Source organism: Mus pahari, chromosome 7 (genome assembly GCF_900095145.1).
Source record: "Mus pahari chromosome 7, PAHARI_EIJ_v1.1, whole genome shotgun sequence".
Taxonomy (NCBI): domain Eukaryota; kingdom Metazoa; phylum Chordata; class Mammalia; order Rodentia; family Muridae; genus Mus; species Mus pahari.
The window spans coordinates 37897960-37909033 of NC_034596.1; the positions used below are offsets into that span (position 1 = coordinate 37897960).

Below are 11074 nucleotides of genomic sequence, written 5' to 3' on the forward strand. Positions count from 1 at the left end.
CACACTGAAAGCCACATCTAGCACTAACAACATTATTCCAATCAGCCCTTTGAGAAATTCGGATGAATCCCAGAGATCTGATAGCAAAATGAAAAGGAGTTGCTTTTACTTTCATGATCCTTAATGAGGTGGATCAATAGAATAGCTGTCACGTTGCAGAAGACCATTAAATCTGCTAATTAATCAAAAATAATGCTCATCCAAACTCAGAGTACTTTCACTGTACTTCATTTTATACCATTAGCAGTTAAGACACTGACGAGCTTTCATTGCTAATTATAGTCTTGTCCAATTAACTTAGTGCTGCTCCAGTCTTGCTTTTATCATAAAGCAATTGTGCATAACACCCACAAACCACTACCACCGAGGAGGCACCAATCAGAACCCCGTTTCAGTGAGAGTGGAGCCATTGTTCATCTCTGCTCTCACTCTGCCTGCACCAAAGACAACAGCAGTCAACTAGCAGTTTGCAAAATCTCCGAAAAGTAATCATTGTCATGCCTGAATTTGTGGCATTAAAGTATCCCAAGGTTTACTCAGCTAGGGAAAAAAAAGGAAAGGTTTTAGAAGCTAAAGCCATTGCAGAAATATGGCTAGCCCATGTTTCGCTTTTATTACATTTGAAGTTAGAATTCCAGAGCTAGGGAGATGGGCCAGAGAATTGATTGCTGCAAACCACCTCACCTGGTACATCACTAGAGAACGGGAGTTCAAACCTTGAGAATCCATGTGCTGGACAGCCTCAGTGGCTCACCTCAATTCCAGCCCTAGAAGGCAGAGACAAAGTTTCCAGAGCAAGCTGCCTAGTAAAAATGTATCTGCCAGCTCTGGGCTTGAGGCATCCTTCCTCCCGGTGTAAATGGAAGAGCAATTAAGGAAGATTCCCAATGCCACCTCTGGCCTCCACATGAACACACACATGTGCTTGTGCATTAATTTATGCACATATGCCACACACAGAAGCAAATATGCACACACATGAATTGAATTAAAAAGTAACAATATAATTCTTTTTACTTCTATTATTTACAATATCTCTTTCCCAAGAAGAGGTAAATCTGAATAAATTCCCTAAAATTTCAAATGTTTAAAGGAAAAGCCAATTGCATAAAATACCCATTAATGCCTTCAGTCAAATAAAATTTGTTTTCAGAAATGGCTTTTCGATGTTGCCTTCTCTTCAATCAACAAGATTTCTAAGCAAAGTGTAGTCAAAGGCCCTGGACATTCAGTGATGAGATAACACAGTGATGGACAAGGAGATAACTCAGCGGTAAAGTCTTTGTTGCTCAAACATGAAGATCTGAGTTCAAACCTCTAGAACCCAGAGGAAGCTGTGTGCAGCAGTGTGCATCTGTAATCCTAGTACTCCTATAGTGAGTTGAGAGGTAGATTATGGACAATCCCCAGAAACACTGGAGTCAGAGAGTCAGCTATACTCAGAGTCAAGCAACAAAGTGATCCTGTCTTTAACCCGGTGCAAGGAAGTATTAACAACCATGGTTATCCTCTCACATCCACTGACATATCCTTGCCTGGATTCACATACATATGGCAGACACACAGGAAAAATATTGTTTTAATCTTTTAAAAGGACATTATATTCTTGGATAACTCAAAAGTCCATCATGAGAGAAAAGAAGAACAGCAATAATACGGTATCTAAAACACATATTGACAATAATGTCAGCAAAGTATCTTGTTCAGATGAGGGGGGATTGTCAAGGAAAGTGTCTCTGGGGATGCTTTTAAAGATGGGGATGGAATTATCAGAGTTCCAGGGTAATAGGAGAATAAAGAGGTTGGTAGCCACAAAAGGAAATGGATGAGCATCCCAAAAAGCTGGGAGCTCACATGAGCATCTTCAAATATCTCAGTGCTGCCTTTATGCTATGGTCCCTGGAGGCTGGATTCACGCAAGCACCTTCCTTACCACACTACAGCCATGCACACAGGGAGGTTATCCTGAGATGCCTTTTCTAATAGATACTGGAACTGAAGAAATAATGGGAGAGTGTGACATGCTTAAATCAGAGACGAAGGCCAACAAGAACCTTTTGGGCAAATGCCTGAGGGAGGTGGCAAGGTTGAGTAAGTGTTCTCCAGGAAGTGCTCTTCCCCAGTCAGTGCAAAGACCCTATTTATCAATGCCGATTATTGCAATGAGAAGAAAAGAACAAGACAGCATGCTTCATGGAAAAAATATTCAACAACAGTTTCTCCTTTGCTATTATGTAGTAGATTTTTCCATTGTGGATTTCTGTCCAAGTCCTTTAGTTGGGTATGCTCTAACAATTTGTTCCATGATCTCACCTTAAAGAAGACAAGAGCCAAAGGTAAGAATAAGGTTTCTGCCAGAGAATAAGGCCAAGCAAAATGCAGGAAATGATGGGAGGAGAGGAAAGAGGAAACAATAAACTTCAGAGAGAAAACACCAAAGGAAGATATTATCTGTCACTTCTTTTGGCTCTGGAGTCAGCAGCCTGGATATGGAATCAGAGTGTGTGGAAGTAGCTGGTGTTTCATGGTCAGATGGAAACTGGAGTATTTCTAAGCAGTCACTACTCATTCAAATTAGCAAACAAGTTTCTGGGTGAACAGTGGAGAATTAAATGTTTCCACTCAATATTTTTCTTATTTTGGAGATTTTTATTCCAGCCACATCCTTTTTTCTGTTTTCACCTCACACGATACAAATTTTTCCTTCCAAAAATCACTTTTTTAAAAAAAAAACCACAAAACATTACTATGTTTAAAAGTTCCCTTACTTTGTCATAGAGTTCATCAAATCTTTTTGAATTTGCTAGAAGTTTCCATTCACATGAAAGCTGTCGACCATTACACATTTGCACTTTATCTAACTGTGTAATCAAGGCTGAAATACTTGAAAAAGCCAGTCTAGGGTTGATTTAGCAAATACACAGTGGAGTCTTTCCATTTCTGATCCAGAAGTGTAACCTAGAGCTGGAGAGCTGACTCAAGAGTTGAGAACACTAACTGTGCTTCCAGATGACATTGTGTGCATGTTGGTTTTTTTTTGTCAGTTTGGATCCAGGAAACAAGTTGTTCAGAGGGTGGAGCCAGGGAAGGGGTCCAGGATCTTTGAAGCCCAAAGGGTTATGAATGGGTCACAGACTGAGACCCATCAAGGGCTGAACTTTTTATACTATGGAATTTGGGGTGTGCTTTGTTCAAATTAGGAGTGTGCCCTGGTTCTTCACTTTTTTTTTGTTGTTGTTGTTTTAATAGGAGTCTATAAGATACTTTGGAATTTCACAGAGTTAAAAGAGACTGGGTATGTTAAAGAGCCTGAACTGGTTTTGGAAGGGGATTCAAAACAAGATTTATCTGTATAGTCCTGGTTATCCTGGAACTTGCTCTGTAGACTAGACTGCCCCAAACTCAGAGAACTGTCTGCCTCTGACTCCCCAGTATGGGATTAAAAGCATGTGCCACCATCCCCAGCTGAGACTGAACTTTTAAAATGTTTGAAGTTTTAAAGACTAGGGAACTTTTAAATTTTATAATGTTCAATATTGTGATATTGATATTAATATGAGATCTTGGGGTGAACAAGAAATGAGAAGTTATGGATTAATAAGTGATGTGTTTGTATGTCAAATTGACAAGGGATCCATTAGACTTGACACAAACCTAGACATATCTGTGAAGAGGGAATCTTAATTTAAAAATCGTCTCCATAAAATTCATTTCTAGGCAAGTCTGTAGGACATTTTCTTGATTAATAATTGACATAGACTGTGGATAGTGTCATCCCTGCGCAGGAGGCCTTAGATGGTATAGGAAAGCATCTTGAGAAAGCCATAAGGAGCAAGCTGGTAAGCACCATTCCTCCACGGTTTCTGCTTCAATCCTTTATGCTGATGAGAATGCAAAGTTATATAGTTTATACAAATATTAAGCATTTAATATGTTATATGTGAAATAAATACAAGATTACGTTAAAATCTTGGAATACACTGTATAATACATAGGTGAACGTTGTGATAAATACAGTAATTTTTGTGAAGTAGAAGCACGACTCTGAGAGGACGGGGAGATTGGAAAGTTATTCTTCATCTTTACGTAGGCTTCGAAGAAGTTTCATTAGTCTGGGCTCACCTTCTATTACCACAGAGGTTTCTGACCCTTGGTCCATCAGAGGACTGCTCTAGGTATATACAAGCCCTGTGAAAGGATCAGGGTCCTCCCAAGCTTGTAGTTCATGTCTAAAGTGACTTTTTGCAGGACAGAGCATGGTGAGATCATCCTTGTGCTTGTAAGCCTTCTTGTTTTAAACCATGTATTTGCAAGTGTCTTGTAGTGTAATGAGAGTGTCTGTCATCTGGTCCTTGGAATGAGACAGGAGTATCATAAGTTCAGGTCTAATCTGGGCTTATTCTGAAATATTTGTTCAAAAACACCAAACAAAGTAAAAAAGAAAAGAAAAGAAAAGAAAAGAAAAGAAAAGAAAAGAAAAGAAAAGAAACTAAAGTTCACATGACCAGTAAATTGACTAAATTGATACAACTGCTAAGAAGAAAAACTATAATTATGTTTAGGATTTATGAACATAATTTCTTTTTTTTTTTTTTTTTTTTTTTTTTTTTTTTTTTTTTTTTTTTTTTTTTTGGTTTTTGGTTTTTGGTTTTTGGAGACAGGGTTTCTCTGTATAGCCCTGGCTATCCTGGAACTCACTTTATAGACCAGGCTGGCCTCGAACTCAGAAATCCGCTTGCCTCTGCCTCCCGAGTGCTGGGATTAAAGGCATGGGCTACCACGCCCGGCTTGAACATAATTTCTTATTGAATCATTTATCAGCATTTTATTATGTTCTTGCTATGTGATAAAGTGTAGGGCATAGAAACCTCTGTGTGTGTGTGTGTGTGTGTGTGTGTGTGTGTGTGTGTGTGTGTGTGTAGTATGACTTGAGGAAGTTCACCAGAGAACTAGTGCTAATAAATATTTAAGTGTGACAAAATATGCTGAATCTTATGATAGAGTATGTGAGGGCTGTGGAGAACAAGAGTGAATGACCATGCATTAGCGAGAGTCCTGGGGTAAATTCCCGAAAGCCAAAGCAACATCTATGCCAAGGGTTTAGTAGGAGTCCCATAGTTCAAAATGTGAAGTGGAATGTGGAGTCCTGTATGGCGGTAGGTCAGTGTCCAAGTAGATGGACCTGCAATGAGAAGGTTTCATTCATAATGAGGAACAGGAACTTAGGACTGTGAGATCCAGCTGAATTTAAATACATCTCACGGTCTGGAGCTGCAGCCATTTCATGACCAGGCTGTCTGCAACCTATTCTCATACTCGGAGTCTGACATGTTCAGGATCCCCAGGCTGGTTCCTAAAGCAGCAAGCTTAACCTTCTCACCCCAACTAAAGGGTGCTTACACCCACAAGCTGCAACTACTCCCCCACTCACTCCACTAAGCTGCAGCTGCTGGGAGCTACGGATCCAGTGAGGTCAGCAGGCTTTCCTCTGGGTGGGCAGGGTGGCCATCAAAAGCACGAGGGAAGGAAGAGGCAGCACAAATGAAGCATAGAGAGCATAGAGACCATGTTGGCGAGTACTGCTCAAAGGTGCTAACGGAGGCACATTTCCTGGTGATAATCTTAGTTTTGTTTTCCCTTCTGGATCACTTGTCCTGGCCCTTGCCATTGTGTCAACATTAAACGTTCCGTGCTCAGCACACAATATCCCAGAGCACTAGGAACTTTTGATTGTCCATTCCCCTCTGTATTCTTTAGAAAGGTCTGCTCTGTCCTTTCCTTTAGTGTTCAGTTTCCGTCACTGATGACCTGACCCTGACACTGTTTTCAGATTCCCCATTTCAAAGCTAACACAGTGTGTCCAGCAAGCCAACAAAATAAGGGAGATTGTTTTCATTAAAGAAATGGAGGGAAATAAATACAACGAACACTCCAAGTGTGTGTCTTTCCTCCAAATAAAATCTTACATGTTTCCCTCTGCACTGAGCATGGCAGATTGACACTGTGCCTAAATATAAAACAAAGCTATCTGGTTTTAGGTTTTATGAGAACTGTTGTGCGGAAAGAGCAGTGTAAATCTTAAATGGGATCTGAGGATCACATTTTAAAATACAAATGCAAAAATACTCCAAAAAGAAATATAGGAACCAAAAGGGAAAACTAACATTTGTGGATTAGCATTTTTTTTGAAAAAAAAAAAAGTTAAATTTGAGGATAAAAAGAAAAATGATAGTTTTAGCTATTTAAAAGTGTGTACTGAGAAGAGATGTGGTACATTCTCCTTGGCTTCAAGCAGGAGCAGGTGACACCTTTGATAAGGTGAATGAATTCAATTCAGAAAAGAAGTGCTCCAACGTATTACCCTATCCCGGCTAGTTTCATATGTCAATTTGACACAAACTAGCATCAACTGAAAGAAGGAAGGTTCAATAAAGATAATGCCTCCATAAGACTGGGCTGTATGTGCAAGACTGGGCTGTAGGCAAGCCTGTGGGGCACTTCCTTAGTTAGTGCTTCATGTTGGAGAACCCAGTGCATTGTGGTGGGACCACCCCTGGGCTGGTGGTCCTAAGTTCTGTAAGAAATTAGGATGAGCAAGACAGCAAACAGCACCCTCTATGGCCTCTTGCATCAGTTCCTGCCACCAAGTCCCTGCTCTGTTTGAGTTGCTGCCCTGACTTCAGATGATAAGGAACACTCATATAGAAGTGTAAATGAAGTAAACCCTTTTATTCCTCAAGTTGGTCTGATCCTGGTGTTTTATCACAGCAATAGCAACCCTAAGACAGACCCTCAAATGAAATTTTTACGCTGAAAGTTTCTAAGCTTTCCAGCAATTAAAGTATTGGAGAATAAGTGGAATGAACAATTTGAAAACTATATTAGATACATTATTATGTAAATCTTAATATTCTAACTTGTATTTAATTTTCTGCATTTGATTTTTACCATATGATCCCCAAATCTTCCCCAAATTTCTTCCACGAACCCAATTCTCATGTCAAGGAAGATAGATTTTGTATTCCCAACAACATCTGTCTGCTTTCTATGTGCAAATGAACATATAAAAAGCTATTCCCAATAGGTAACTATTGCAAATGAAAATTTAGTTTTCTCCAAGAGACTTTCCCTGGGGAAACAAACTGCTTTTAAGTATAGGTCCTAGAGTAGAGGGTCAACAGAAAAAAAAAAAAAAAAAAGCAAAGCTCAATGGCATCTTTGGAGGTTCCTTGACTCATAATGTCATTCCAAGATATTTTCTTCCTTTCTTTTTGAAACTTTTATTTTTAATTTAATTTTTTGTTTATTTTATTTTATTTTTTTTTTACCCCACAGGTCCTTTCCATACATATTCTAGTTTCTGGTTTTCTGCTTTTGTGGGATTCCTGAGCCTGGGAACAAGTAGGTCTCTACTCTATATCTGTCTCTTCTGCCTTTTCTTATGAGAGAAAGGGGATAAATCCAGAAGGAAAAGGAGGTTTGTGCAGAACTAGGAAGAGTGCAGGGAAGGGAAACTGTAATTAGAGGATATTGTAGGAAAAACAAACAAATAAGCAAACAAAAACACCAAGTTACAATAAAAGAAAAATATTTTAAATGATTTTAATGTAGATTTTATGTATGGTTAATAATGTTATTTTATATGTGCCAATACTATATCATATAGTCTATTTATCTATGTATTCTTTACTGGCTAATTATGAATTAATGGAAATAATTATTCAAGCACTTGGTAGAAGGAAGAACTATAAAGATGAATTCAAATATGTCTAACTTTAGTAATTACAATGTAATATAACAAATTCTGAGGCACTGAGCCGGTGATCAGAAAGGTGCTCAGTACCTAGAAGCAGTGAAGTACTTACTTTAGGATGGGTTAAATCATGCACACTACACTATACTATACTGTACTATAATATACTATAATACTATCCTACTATACTATAATATACAATAATACTATACTATAATACTATACTATAATACTATAGGATGGTTAAATCATGTAGACTACACTATACTATACTATACTATACTATAATATACTATACTACTATACTATACTATATACTATAGGATGGTTAAATCATGTAGACCACTCTATACTATACTGTACTATAATATACTATAATATAGCATGGTTAAATCATAGCTGCTCTGGGTCTGGGGTGAATATGTGTTTCTAGTGTACCTGAGCCTCATCCCATTAAAAACAAATTCCCAGAGCCTTTATTTAAACCAACATTAACAGTCCATTTTCTTTATGGGTGTGTGTGTGTGACAGGACTTATCCTGGAGATCCAGCACACATGTCTAGTAGTCCCAGAAAAGGCATCCATGACAGACCAAAGTACAGATACCAAACTCTGACTTGGTGAACCAACGAGTTTTATTCCGATTCCTAACAGGAATGTAGATGAAGTGTTATTTACAGGAGCAGAAATGACTCAAAGACAGCTGCATCACCAAGGCCACCCTAGCACGGGTGACAACTTACAAAAGCTGGGAACCTGGAGCACAGAGCACAGCCTGCAGGTGGCTCAACAGTTTGGAGGGGGGAAAGTGTTTTCCAAGTGCCTCCCTTGGTTTAAGTCTCTTCTAGGCAGCTCAGCTGCTTTCCACTCCTTCTGGGCAGATGGTCTGGTCTCTGAGCCTTCTTTACTTGTCTGAGAATGACTCTCTGCAGTCTTTGTTGTTTTCTCTTGGAAGAGAGAGACCTAGTAAATCTGGTCAGTATGAGGGACTTCCGGCACGATTTTGAGTTGTTTACTTTCTGGCCTAAGGAACTTCCCTGAAGGATGGAAGATTTCAGAAACTGTTACACAAGTGACCACTGGAAGGTCGCCCATACTCCAGAAGATGACCCAACACACATGTGCATAAAGACAGCACTAATTGGACTTGGTAATAATGAAAAATTAAAACCTAATTAAAAAAAAAAAAAAAAAAGGATATTAAACAAGAGAGATGAGTTTGTGATTATGAGAACTTGGAGGACCCAGATTTGGTTCCCAGCACTGACATGGTGCCTTATAACCACCTATAACTCCAGTTTCAAGGGATATGATGGCTGACATCCGCAGGCACTCTGCACACATATGGTACACACGCACACACGCAGATAAAACATTCATACACACAAAATATAAACAAATCTAAAAAAGATTTTTTTTTGAAGAAGAAGAAGCACATGAAGTTAGGAAAGAGATGCTGTAGGAGACTGTCAGGAGAAGCATGGGTGGAGGGGGATGAAGGGTAGATATGATCAAGATATACACTTATAAAAATTTTCAAAGAACACATTCTGGGGGGAAAAAACAGTCCTAAGGAAGATCTGTCAGCAAAGTCAGAAGTTTATCAGGGAATTCTCTTCATCCTTGCTTTCTCTGTACATGGGCTGCCCCTGGTTCTTTTCATATCAGAAATGGCTAGCAACACTCTTAACTTCCTTTCTGTATAGCACCTGATATGCATGCAGACATTCTGGTCATCTGTTGGTCTTGGTTCCAGTTCCTCTCTTCTTAAGCAGTAAACACAGCCCAAGCAGAAACCAGAAGATGACGATACAGATTCCTAGAGAGCAGACGATATTAGGCACACAACAGAGACTGAACACTAATGCTCAGATTCTCACATTTTCAGTAATGCGATTGATTACTTGAAGGAATATAGAAATTTTTCTATCTTTGGCTGAATAGCAAAAGCATAAAAGAGGCAGGGTGTATGTGAGAAAATAAAAAAAGCACTATATAATTAGCAATTGCGTAGAGGTATACAAACACTAAAACTTCAAATGTTTTCAACTATAAATATCGACATTAGGATAGATCTTGCAGGATGAAACATGAACACAAGACAACTTTGTAGCTGGAATTCTGAGCTTCATTATCTCATAGAGGCCCACATGTAGGCAAAAGCCAGAAAAAATGTCCAAATATAGAATAAATTCTTGTAAGAAAATCAAGAAAAGATGTTCTTCACTCTTAGGGACAGCAAATGTACTAGACACTTAATAGCTTGCTTTATAAGAGTCTGTACTTCCATGGTAAATTTGGATTTAATTGAAGTTAACTCTACTGGGCCTATTTATACTGGCACATTAGAGTTAGCGTCTTCAGCAAATAACATCCTCACCCCACATCCTGGTGACTCCAACAACTTTTCTCTCTCTCTCCTTCCCTCCCTCCTTCCCTCCCTCTCTCTCCCTCCTGCCCTGTCCCTCTCTTTCCCTCCCTCTCTCTTCCTCCCCCCTCTCTGTTTGTCTATCTGTCTATCTCTCTCTCTTTTACATTTTTTCTTTCATTAAAAAATAGATTTTTGTTAAAATATTCTGATTACAGTCTCACGATCCTCTACTCCTTCCAGTTCCTCCCCTCATCCCCTCCCATTCAGATCCATCCCTTTCTGTCTCTCAGTAGAAAATAAACAGGCTTCTGAGGCAATGTAATATAATATAATATAATATATAGTAAAACCGACACATTGGAATTGGACAAAACAAACAGAAAGCAGAAAGAGAGACCAAGAGAAGGCACAAAAAACAGACTTGGGAAAACCCATAGATACACTAAACTGGAAGCAAAGGACCTGGTGCAGACCCATGCAGGCCCTCTGCATGCTGCCTCAGTCTGTGAACTCACATGTGCTTTGGTCATGTTGATCTAGAGGAAGGGCCTGGTTTTCTCGGTGTCCTCCATGGCCTTTGGCGCTTACGTTCTTTCTTCCTCCTCTTAACAGAGTTCCCTGAGCATGCAGTAGAGATATTAGATGGAGACCTCCATTTAGAGCTGACTGTTCCCAACTCTCTTACTTTGCATCATGTCTGGCTGTGGACCTCTGTGTTTGCCCTTATCTACTAATGGGGGGGGGGGGGAGAAACTAGTTTTTAAGGGTCATCCTTTCAACAATGATTGATTAATATAAGGCTACAAGAGTGTCATGACTTTCCTATTCCCTAAATAAAAACTAGATTTTGAAACCATTCTCAACAATAAAAGAACCTCTGGTGGAATCACCATGCCTGACCTTAAACTGTACTACAGAGCAATTGTGATAAAAACTGCATGGTACTGGC

General features: G+C 39.2%; 1 pseudogene; it reads left to right on the forward strand.

Annotated features, from left to right (window-relative positions):
* The first annotated feature begins 1970 nt into the window (after positions 1-1970).
* LOC110324706 overlaps positions 1971-11074 on the forward strand; it is a 22610-nt pseudogene continuing 13506 nt past the window's right edge.